At 39.6% G+C, this 9,011-nt stretch overlaps 1 long non-coding RNA gene across 2 annotated transcripts; it reads left to right on the top strand.

The window, feature by feature from the left end:
* Positions 1–1,198: 1,198 nt before the first annotated feature.
* On the top strand, positions 1,199–3,786 carry LOC107831451 (uncharacterized). Of its 2 annotated transcripts, XR_001658368.2 has the most exons (5): positions 1,213–1,490; positions 2,347–2,424; positions 2,545–2,639; positions 2,730–3,070; positions 3,545–3,786. It is a non-coding gene; the product is annotated as an uncharacterized LOC107831451 (long non-coding RNA). The 2 variants fall into 2 exon arrangements; XR_001658367.2 differs by lacking the exon at positions 2,347–2,424 and having other exon boundaries at positions 1,199–1,490.
* Positions 3,787–9,011: the final 5,225 nt, after the last annotated feature.

Below are 9,011 nucleotides of genomic sequence, written 5' to 3'. Positions count from 1 at the left end.
GAAGTGGTAGATTTATTGTGGGAGAACATAATTTGAAGATTTGGGATGCCAAAAGAAATATCCTGCGAAAATGGGCCTTAATTTATAGGCGCAAAAACCACAAAATTCCTCGAAGATTTGAAAAACAAGAGGATCACGTCATCACCTTATCACCCGAGCGCAAACGGCCAAGCGGAATCAATGAACGTCCGGTTTTGTCCCAATTGAGTTTTTTGGGTAAGATTTTTAACGAGACAGCAACGGAAAGCATACTATGAAGGAAGTTGAAACAGTAGCAATAAGACCTTTTAAGGACAAGGCATACAAGAGAATAACCACTACTGAACAGTTAGATAGTCTTTTGCTCGATAGAAAAATTCCTACCTGGAAGTTGAGTTTGTTGTCGAACAGATATTACCTGACCTTTTACAAGTTCATTCCACTAGGGGATTGTTATATAATCTTTGGCTCGATAGCATAAATTCCTAAGGGGGAGTGAAGTTGTTACCGAACTGAAGATTATCTAGAAATTCACTAGTGGAATCCTCGAAGGTGTGAAACTCCAGTGTTCTAATTCGCATTCTTCGCATTTGAACACTGCGGGGATGATATGAGGATATGGAAACCACGACTGTCACTTCAACCGGAATACGAAACTAGGAAACATAGTTGTATCATTGGGACCGGGGACTGCACGACCAGCCCCGTAGAAACAAGTTGCACAAGTTAGACACAAGAAATGACAATTTCTTTTTAGCACAACAAATGCTTATGTACTTTTGAAAATGGAAGGAATAAAGTAAAGCCCATTTATTCCTTATCTTGTTTCATGTCTGAATGATTAATTGATTTTATCATTTGAAAGTTAAACAAGTACTTCAAATGCTAGTATCATAATGAACAGGAGACGTCCTCTTCAAGAACACCATAAATATAAGAGGGCCCTCTCTTATGAAAATTCTCGCATTAAAGGGTTGATTTTGGAAGAATTTATGCCCGGAATCCAAATGCTTTTGGGAAAAAATACACCCAAAGCCTTGCATGATCATACGCAAACAGTAAAACTTGCGTAAACACTTAAATTCAAAAAGACGCAAAGAGCAAACTTGCGCAAATGTTTAAACAAAAGTACGCAGAAAGGGAAACTTATACGATACTTGAACGAAAAGGTGTTTACACACTACAAGAAAAAAGAGATATTGTGGCATTTTTATTACGGCGGTTTCTAATAACTGCCACAATACACGTTATATTACGTCGGTTTCTTAATCGCCACAATAAGTTATTTTAAAACGGCGGTACAAATTTTGATCCTACGAGCTTTTTGACTATTTTTCAGCAAATCAGAATTCCCTCCCCCAAATTAAATTCCCTCTCACTTCCCACAAATTAGACGGACACACACACACTCTCTCCTCCTACTCTCACAATTTGGCGAAACCCTAGGTTTTAAGCGCCTCACCTCATCTTACGGTTGGAGAAAACAAAGATTTGTTGCGGATTGCAAATAGGTATATCAACACTTATCTTCTAATTTCCCAGATCTGTACGTGTTATATATTTCCTAATATGGTAGAGATTATCCTATGCATGAGACACTTGAAAATCCCTTTTTGCGTTTGTGAACAGTATTATGTATTGTGTTGGTTTGTTTGTTCGTTTGTGAAACATATGTTGGAATTTTTGTCTCTTAGTTAAGTGTGTGTGATTCATGTGAATTTTGGTGTGTTGCTCATTTTTGGGCATTGCTGATTATAAATTGTGTAAATTGCAGCAACAGTTGAAGATGTGCATATAAACTGTTTGATAAAAATCCTAAGTGACTGCCTTAAGTTAGTTTAAAATTATTTGATGATTAAGTGTCTGATGCAAGTATGCTTGGCTATTTTCTGCTTAAGCAATTCGATTCGATTGACATGGTCTATTATTGACCATGTTTGACTCTAAAATTAATTTTGTTACATATAGTGTCTATGACTAGGCGTCCAATGAACTTTATTATGTGATGGTGCATTTATGCCGATATTTTGAAGAAATTAATTCCTTTTGAATATTTGTCTTTGTGCTTTGGCAATTGCATTCCACTACACATGCTCATCATGCAATTCCAGAATGAAAGGTGATGATGTTTGTGTGCTAAATCTTTGTGCTTCACATCTTTGCAATAGGCTGAATGTTGAGCAAAAAAAACTAATGAAGGCTAAAATAGTTCAGTTATAAAATAGTCTGTTTGAAAGCTAATTCATGACCTGTAAAGGTACTTGCAAATAATTGGATAGCACAAGCACTTCAGATTTAGTAACTGAAAACCTTTGTAACACTTTGTTCATATTGATAAGGTTATATAAAGATTACTGACTATTATAGGAAAGGCATTGGCAAGCCTAAGGAAGTTTATTGCTAATTTAATTCGCAGAGTACAGAGGTATTGCCATAGATTAATAGGTATGTATGTTAATTATCACTTGGAATATTCCACAAAGGTACTTACTAAATGTACATTCTTTAGATATTTATAAATATTTTGCTCTTATGTTAAAGAAATTCACCTATTTGAATTTGCAGGACTAGGAGCTTTGCAAGAGGACTCAATTGGTTCAATGAAAACAAGCTATTCGTCATCTGGTGATGTTATGAGTTTGGCTATAAGGACTAATATGGTAGTGTAATACGATGTGCTTAGTGATCAATTCTAAAGATAAAATACATCCTTAATTAGGTGCTAATGTTTTACATCGTGAAAATTTCAGAAATTAGACACCAGGGAAAGATATTGATCGAGGCGAATATTGGATTGGAACTCATAAGCGGCCAGATGGGAGTTATGTGAATGAAGAGGCTAGAGAAATTGTACTAAATAGTAGGTTGATTGCTTGTATTTTTTAGTTATGATATTTATCATATAATAATAGACTATTTGTATAAGATTTAAGTATTCTTTTATCTTTCGTTTTGGAGAAAATTGAAGGATAGTGTTCGAGGTTAGACTTGGGTGCAGTTTTGACTGTAGTATTCGAGCAAACTTCTATACGACTTAGTCTTAGGAGATATCCCCGAGTAGTTAGCTGGCTTATTTCCCACTGCTCCACAGGTATAGTACTCATCTTTTCTTATTTTCTTTTCTGCTGGGGCTTGAAATATACACTCTTGACGCTACTAGCTCTTTGTATGTGTGTTAAGGAAAACTAATATTGAAGGATCTAATAGTGTATGAGTTAACTGAACGAGTATACTTTTAGAAGTTGCATGACATATACTTGATAAAGGAGCTGAACCATTATGTTCCTCTTCCTCCCTTTCTTCCATGGTACGGTCATGGGTGGGTGAGGGGAAAGATCAAGCAGTATATTATAGTCACAACAGGAAAGGTGCCTCTCTCTCTTTCAGAAATTGTCATTCTGTTTTAGGTAGATCATGAAGTGAAGTATATGTTTGTCATTGACTTTCTGAAGTTAGTTTTCTGGAATGCAGTTGAATAAATAAATTACTGTCAGTGATGTCAATATTTTAGTTATTGTGGGTTTTCCTGTAATACTGTCTCTTTTTATTTTGTTTTGTTTTGCAGGCATCGAATTTATGAAGTGGCACTCCTTCATCAATTGGGTCAAAAATATCTACAGACAAGTAACAATACCGATTGAGCGTGTAAAAATTAGTAATCATGTTTAGGATTAACTATGAATCTCTTGGATGTTGTTGTATTGAATTACTCTTTGACATAGAAATACATTGGATAATGTAATTTTGGAGTAACTATATTTAATTTGTTTAATTGTTTAATAAATAATTTGGTTGTTTAATCCTTTATATTATGTGTAAAAATTCAATATGATATGGAAATTTTAGGGTATGGAGTGCCGTAGGATGTCAATGTGGAATGGAAAAATTGTTATATTACTAATGATTGGAATTAATGGTCATAATATTATTTAATAGAAATTTAGTTTTATATTTGCAATTATGGCGGTTAAGAACTGCCATAATAAACAACATAACAACGCCATAGGTAAACAATGTAATTGTGGCGGTTTTTAGCTACATGTTAGAGCGGTTATGTTAAAATCGCCCTAATAAATTTTTGGCGCACGGGATTATGGCGTTTCCTAAAGCCACCGTAAATGCAGATTATGGCGGTTTGAAACCGCCGTTATAAGCAAAAATAATTGTAGTAATAAGGCAGTTTTTTTGTAGTGACAATGAATGTGCCAAATGGCATCAGTACAAAAAAGTAAAAACAATAAATCAAAAACTAAGTTGCTGCATCTTCGGAACCCGGAGGAAAAGAAGCATTCGCGCCTCCAGGAGAAGTGGGTAGATCTGTCACTGGTTCGATATCCTGGCCTTCATCATTTTGGCCTTCAGCATCATCGCCTTCTGGTTCCTCTTCATTTCCCGAGAACTCAGAACCGAACAGAAGAATCACTAGCATCGGGCTTGGCCAGAATACCCCTTTTATTAGCTGACTCCAGCTCACGGGCTTTAGCGATTTCGGCATCAAAGTCAATGACACCCGCTTTAGCCTCTTCCAAGGCTTTTCTCCTCATGCTATACATAGCATGTATTTTTTCAACAACGAGGGAAGCCGCTCGACAACAGCAAGTTATTAAGACTTGGAGTTTAAGGATGCCTCTAAATTATGCACTCTTTCAGCAGAGGTAGCCTCACGATCGGATGCAGCAAGGACGATATTACGGACTTTAACCCATTTGGTCTTAGTTTTTTCATATTGTGCCCTTAATAGGACAACCACTTGGCTAAGGGTCATTGTTTCCTGCTCGCTTTGCTGCAACCGAGCCTCCAATTCAACAGCCTCGGTAGCTCGCGCTTCTAGTTCTGAGAGGCGAGCAGGAATTTGGCGTGTGGCAAAGGTTGAGTTGAAGAAGAGGGAGATAAAGCAGATGGCATTGCAGGGCGAGAAGCAACTGCGGCAGGTGTAGTTCTAGTTGGTGGTTGCTCATCAACTAAAGACGGAAGAGGCCCAGTACTTAGCCCTATAGTATCGGACGCGGCAGCTAGGACTCGGAAGCGTGAGTTGGCATCTTCTACCATATCAAACTCCCCCCAGAGTGTCGAGGCATCATCCCCCGTTGGTGTATCCAACTCAATAGATTGAGCATTCCATTGAGTTGATGAAGGTTGTCGTCTTCTATGTAGAGAAGCCCATCATCATTGGCTTCTCCATCATCATCGATCACCATGGTTTATGGGACCGGCTCGGGTGCGCCGTTCATCACCTCAACATCCGAAAATGACTCGGGTGCTGCGCTCTTTGCCTTTTTATTTGTTTCCCCGGCTGCGGATCAACGTCTCCTTTTTTATTGCTTGTTCTCCGGCCAGGGACTCTGAGAAGAAGCACTTGCACCAGAAAACACGTGTTTGCGTACAGGCTTTCTGCACTAGCCTCGCTGCATCAGCGTGATTAGCCAAAACGTCCTCCTCGGGGACGATAAGGGAGCCCTGGGGTAGACCTGAATCCAACAGGAGAGAAAGGTTAAACAACTTCCTTATACGAAAAGGTAAGAACAAGGTGAGTTTGACTTACCATGATTTTTGGCCTTCCACACATATTTAAGGGCCAATTCTTTCCACGTGCGGGTCTCAGGCGTAGTAACGTCCAAAATATTTTGGACCCACTGGTCCAAGCCTTCAACCCTAGGTGGAACCCACCGAATCGCTAAAATAAGCGAAATAAGAAGGATCAATAACAATATGGAATGATCTTTAACGGAAGAAAAGACAAATGATGAACTTACGAGTGTGGTTCCATAGTTCCTTAAAGGATGAAGCCGTAGCCGGAATGATGTCACTGGTGGCGACTGAAATGAGCCATTCCATCCACCCACGATCGTTATCATTATCCATGCTGGATAGCAGAGCATGGTGGCCGCGCTTGCTGCAATTTATCATTCCCCCGCAGAAGATCTTGGGGGAATAGAGGTTCATCAATCGAGCTTGGGTTAGCTCTTCTCCTGTATCCTGGCACAGGCATCGAAGACAAGCGACTGTCCTTCACACAGAAGGACTTACCTATGCCAAGCACACCACGTAGCACATGCATAACTCCACGATGATGGAGTCAAGTTCTCCACTCAAAGAAAACGGTCCCAACGTAAAGGGATACGTGTAAAAATACGTAAAATCCTTCCTGGGTAAGGTTATTCACTCCGCCAGGTCGGGAGCGATAATGTCTAAATCTTGACTGTGGCATTCTTCTTTCATACCAGGAATACTGGAAGGACAGATGGAAGAAGGATATACGCTAACGGCCCATGTACGAGGGTGAGCGGAAGGATACTTCTCTTCAAATCTTTGGTGGTGACAAGACTCTTTGGGATGATGGAGCTCACCGTAGGAGGAGCAGCATCATCAGCTTTACCTTGTTATTTGAAGAACTAGGGTTTCTAGAAGAAGAGGCCATTTTTTATCAGAAAGGGGGGGAGGTTTTCTCTCAAGATGAACGTTAAATTTCATATTGTTAAATGTTAAACACTTCTCGGGGTTAAGTTTCATATTGTTCTCCCTCAGGATGTCGAATGTTTCTTGCAACTGCTTCAAGTGGTCACATGCATCAAAGACTTAACGAGCATATCGTCTATATATATATATATATATATATACTTTCATAGTCTTTCCTATTTATTTTTTGAACATCTTATTCACGAGCCGTTGATAAGTGGCTATGATGTTTTTAGCCCGTAGGGCATCACATTGTAATAATATATACCAAAATTTGTTATAAACGAAGTCTTTTCCAGATATTCTGGGTTCATCTTGATTTTATTGTACCCAGAAAAAGCATCGAGGAAACTCATTAACTCGTGCCCGGCCGTAGTATCAATTATCTGATCGACATTTAGCAATGGGAATGAGTCTTTCGGGCACGCCTTATTAAGATCCTTATAATCTACGCACATGCGAAATTTTTGTTTTTTTATGTACTACTAATACATTGGCTAGCCGGTCCGAATACCTTACCTCTCGGATTGAACCAATCTTAAGTAAACGAGTTACCTCTTCTTTGACAAATTTATTCATTGCTTCAATAATAGGGCGCTTCTTCTGCCTTATCGAAGGTATGTTGGGATCCAATGTTAACTTATGTATGGCTATCTCTGTTGAGATTACTTCCATATCCTCGTGTGACCATGCAAAATAGTCGGCGTTAGGTTTAGTAAATTCAATAAAAGCTGACCTGAGTTCCGGGTGCAGTCCTGTTCCCAAATTGGATTTCCTTTCTAGTAATTCTTCTAACAACGCGACCTGCTCTAGTTCTTCTACCGTGGATTTCATCGCGTCCGTCTTTTACGGTACTTGAAAATACCTTGGTACCTGATATTGATTCGACTTTTCTGTCCCCGGGTTATCTTCCTCTTGTTCAGGGGCCGGTGCCGATTTTAGTAATTGCTATGCTGCACGTTCCTTTCCTTTTCTACTAGAAACCGAAATTGCATTCATCTCCCTTGCTGCCAGTTGATCATCCTTTATCTGTTTGATCCCCTTGGTTGTCGGAAATTTTAATAATTGGTGATATTTTGAAGGCATTTCCCAAGATGATGTTATACCTCATGTCTCTATCTACCACTTCAAAGAGTGTTGTCTTCATTACTCCCTCAACGTTTGTGAGCAGAAAATTTTCTCCCCGGGTTGTCACGCTTGCGAGCTTGAATCCGGCGAGGAGTTTCATTGCCGGGATAATGCTTCCGGTCAGTTTAGCTTGCTCCAGTACTATACATTGTATGATATTAGCTGAACTTCTTGGATCCATAAAACACGTTTAATTTTAAAATCTAACACACTTAAAGAAATTACCAGTGCGTCATTGTACGGCAATAGTAATCCATCTGCATCTTCGTCCATGAATGTGATATCGTCTTCCCGGAGCCTCTTACTATGAGTTATCGACACTTTTATCTTCTTCGCTACCGAAAAGGTGACCCCTTTATTTTCATTTCCTCTGAAGATCATGTTGATTGTCTAGCGTGAAGGTTCTTCTCCTGCTTTCGAGGTTTTCGCGTTTCCCCTGTTCTGACCATAATTCATTTTAGCTCGATCACTTAAGAATTCTCAAAGGTGAACATTCTTTAATAGCATTGCCACTTCTTCCCAGAGGTGTCGGCAGTCCCCAGTCCAATGGTCGGTAGTGCCATAGTATTCACAACATAAATTAGGATCCTTCTGACTGGGATTGGATTTCTTAGGTCTTGGGAATCATGCCTCTTTGATATTCCTCATGGCCGACACCAACTCTACGACACTGACATTAAAGTTATATTCTGATAACTTTGGGTAATAAGAATATCACGACCTTAAGATTTCTCTATCCTGCAGAGATTTGTTGTTCCGGCCACGATCGGTCCTTCTATCAACGGTGAACCTGTCTGCTGTCCAAAAGTTCTTGCCATGACCTTCTATCCGTTCGTAGGGAAAAAACCGCCCCCTCAAAGTCCGTCTATCCATGTCAATATCATCTTTCATTTTTTCTCTCTTCTTTTCTCGTCCTTTGGTGGACGATGGAAAGCCAACCTAATCGTCTTCGATCCTTATTTTTGACTCGTACCAGTTGTGGACATCTACTCAAGTCATCGCTTAAAACCCGAGCAGACTTTCCTTCAACTTCCGGGAAGCGTCCGAACTTCTCGGATTTAAATCTTTGGTGAATGCTTCAGGTATCCATTCATCCGGGACTGCCGGTAGTAACATCCTTTCCTTCTAGAACCGGTAACGAACTCTCGTAATAACTAGGATTCTCCTTGGGCGATCCTGAATATGTCAGCCTTTCGGGCTTGTACCTTTTATGGCACCGACGTGAGCCTTGATGAAGGAATCCGCAAGAATCTAAAAGGAATCTATGAAATGCTCGGGCAATAATGAATACCACATTAAAGCTCCCCTCATGAGAGTCTCACCAAATTTCTTTAGCAACACGAATACAATTTTGTGAGGAGCCAAATCATTTCATTTCACTGATGTTGTGTATGTGGTAATGTGCTTATGTGGATCTGAAGTTCCGTCATACTTTGGCACTTCAGTCT

This window comes from Nicotiana tabacum, chromosome 12, assembly GCF_000715075.1.
Source record: "Nicotiana tabacum cultivar K326 chromosome 12, ASM71507v2, whole genome shotgun sequence".
Classification (NCBI taxonomy): Eukaryota; Viridiplantae; Streptophyta; class Magnoliopsida; order Solanales; family Solanaceae; genus Nicotiana; species Nicotiana tabacum.
The sequence above is the reverse complement of the archived record's forward strand: the minus strand, read 5'-3'. Positions and strand labels throughout refer to the sequence as shown.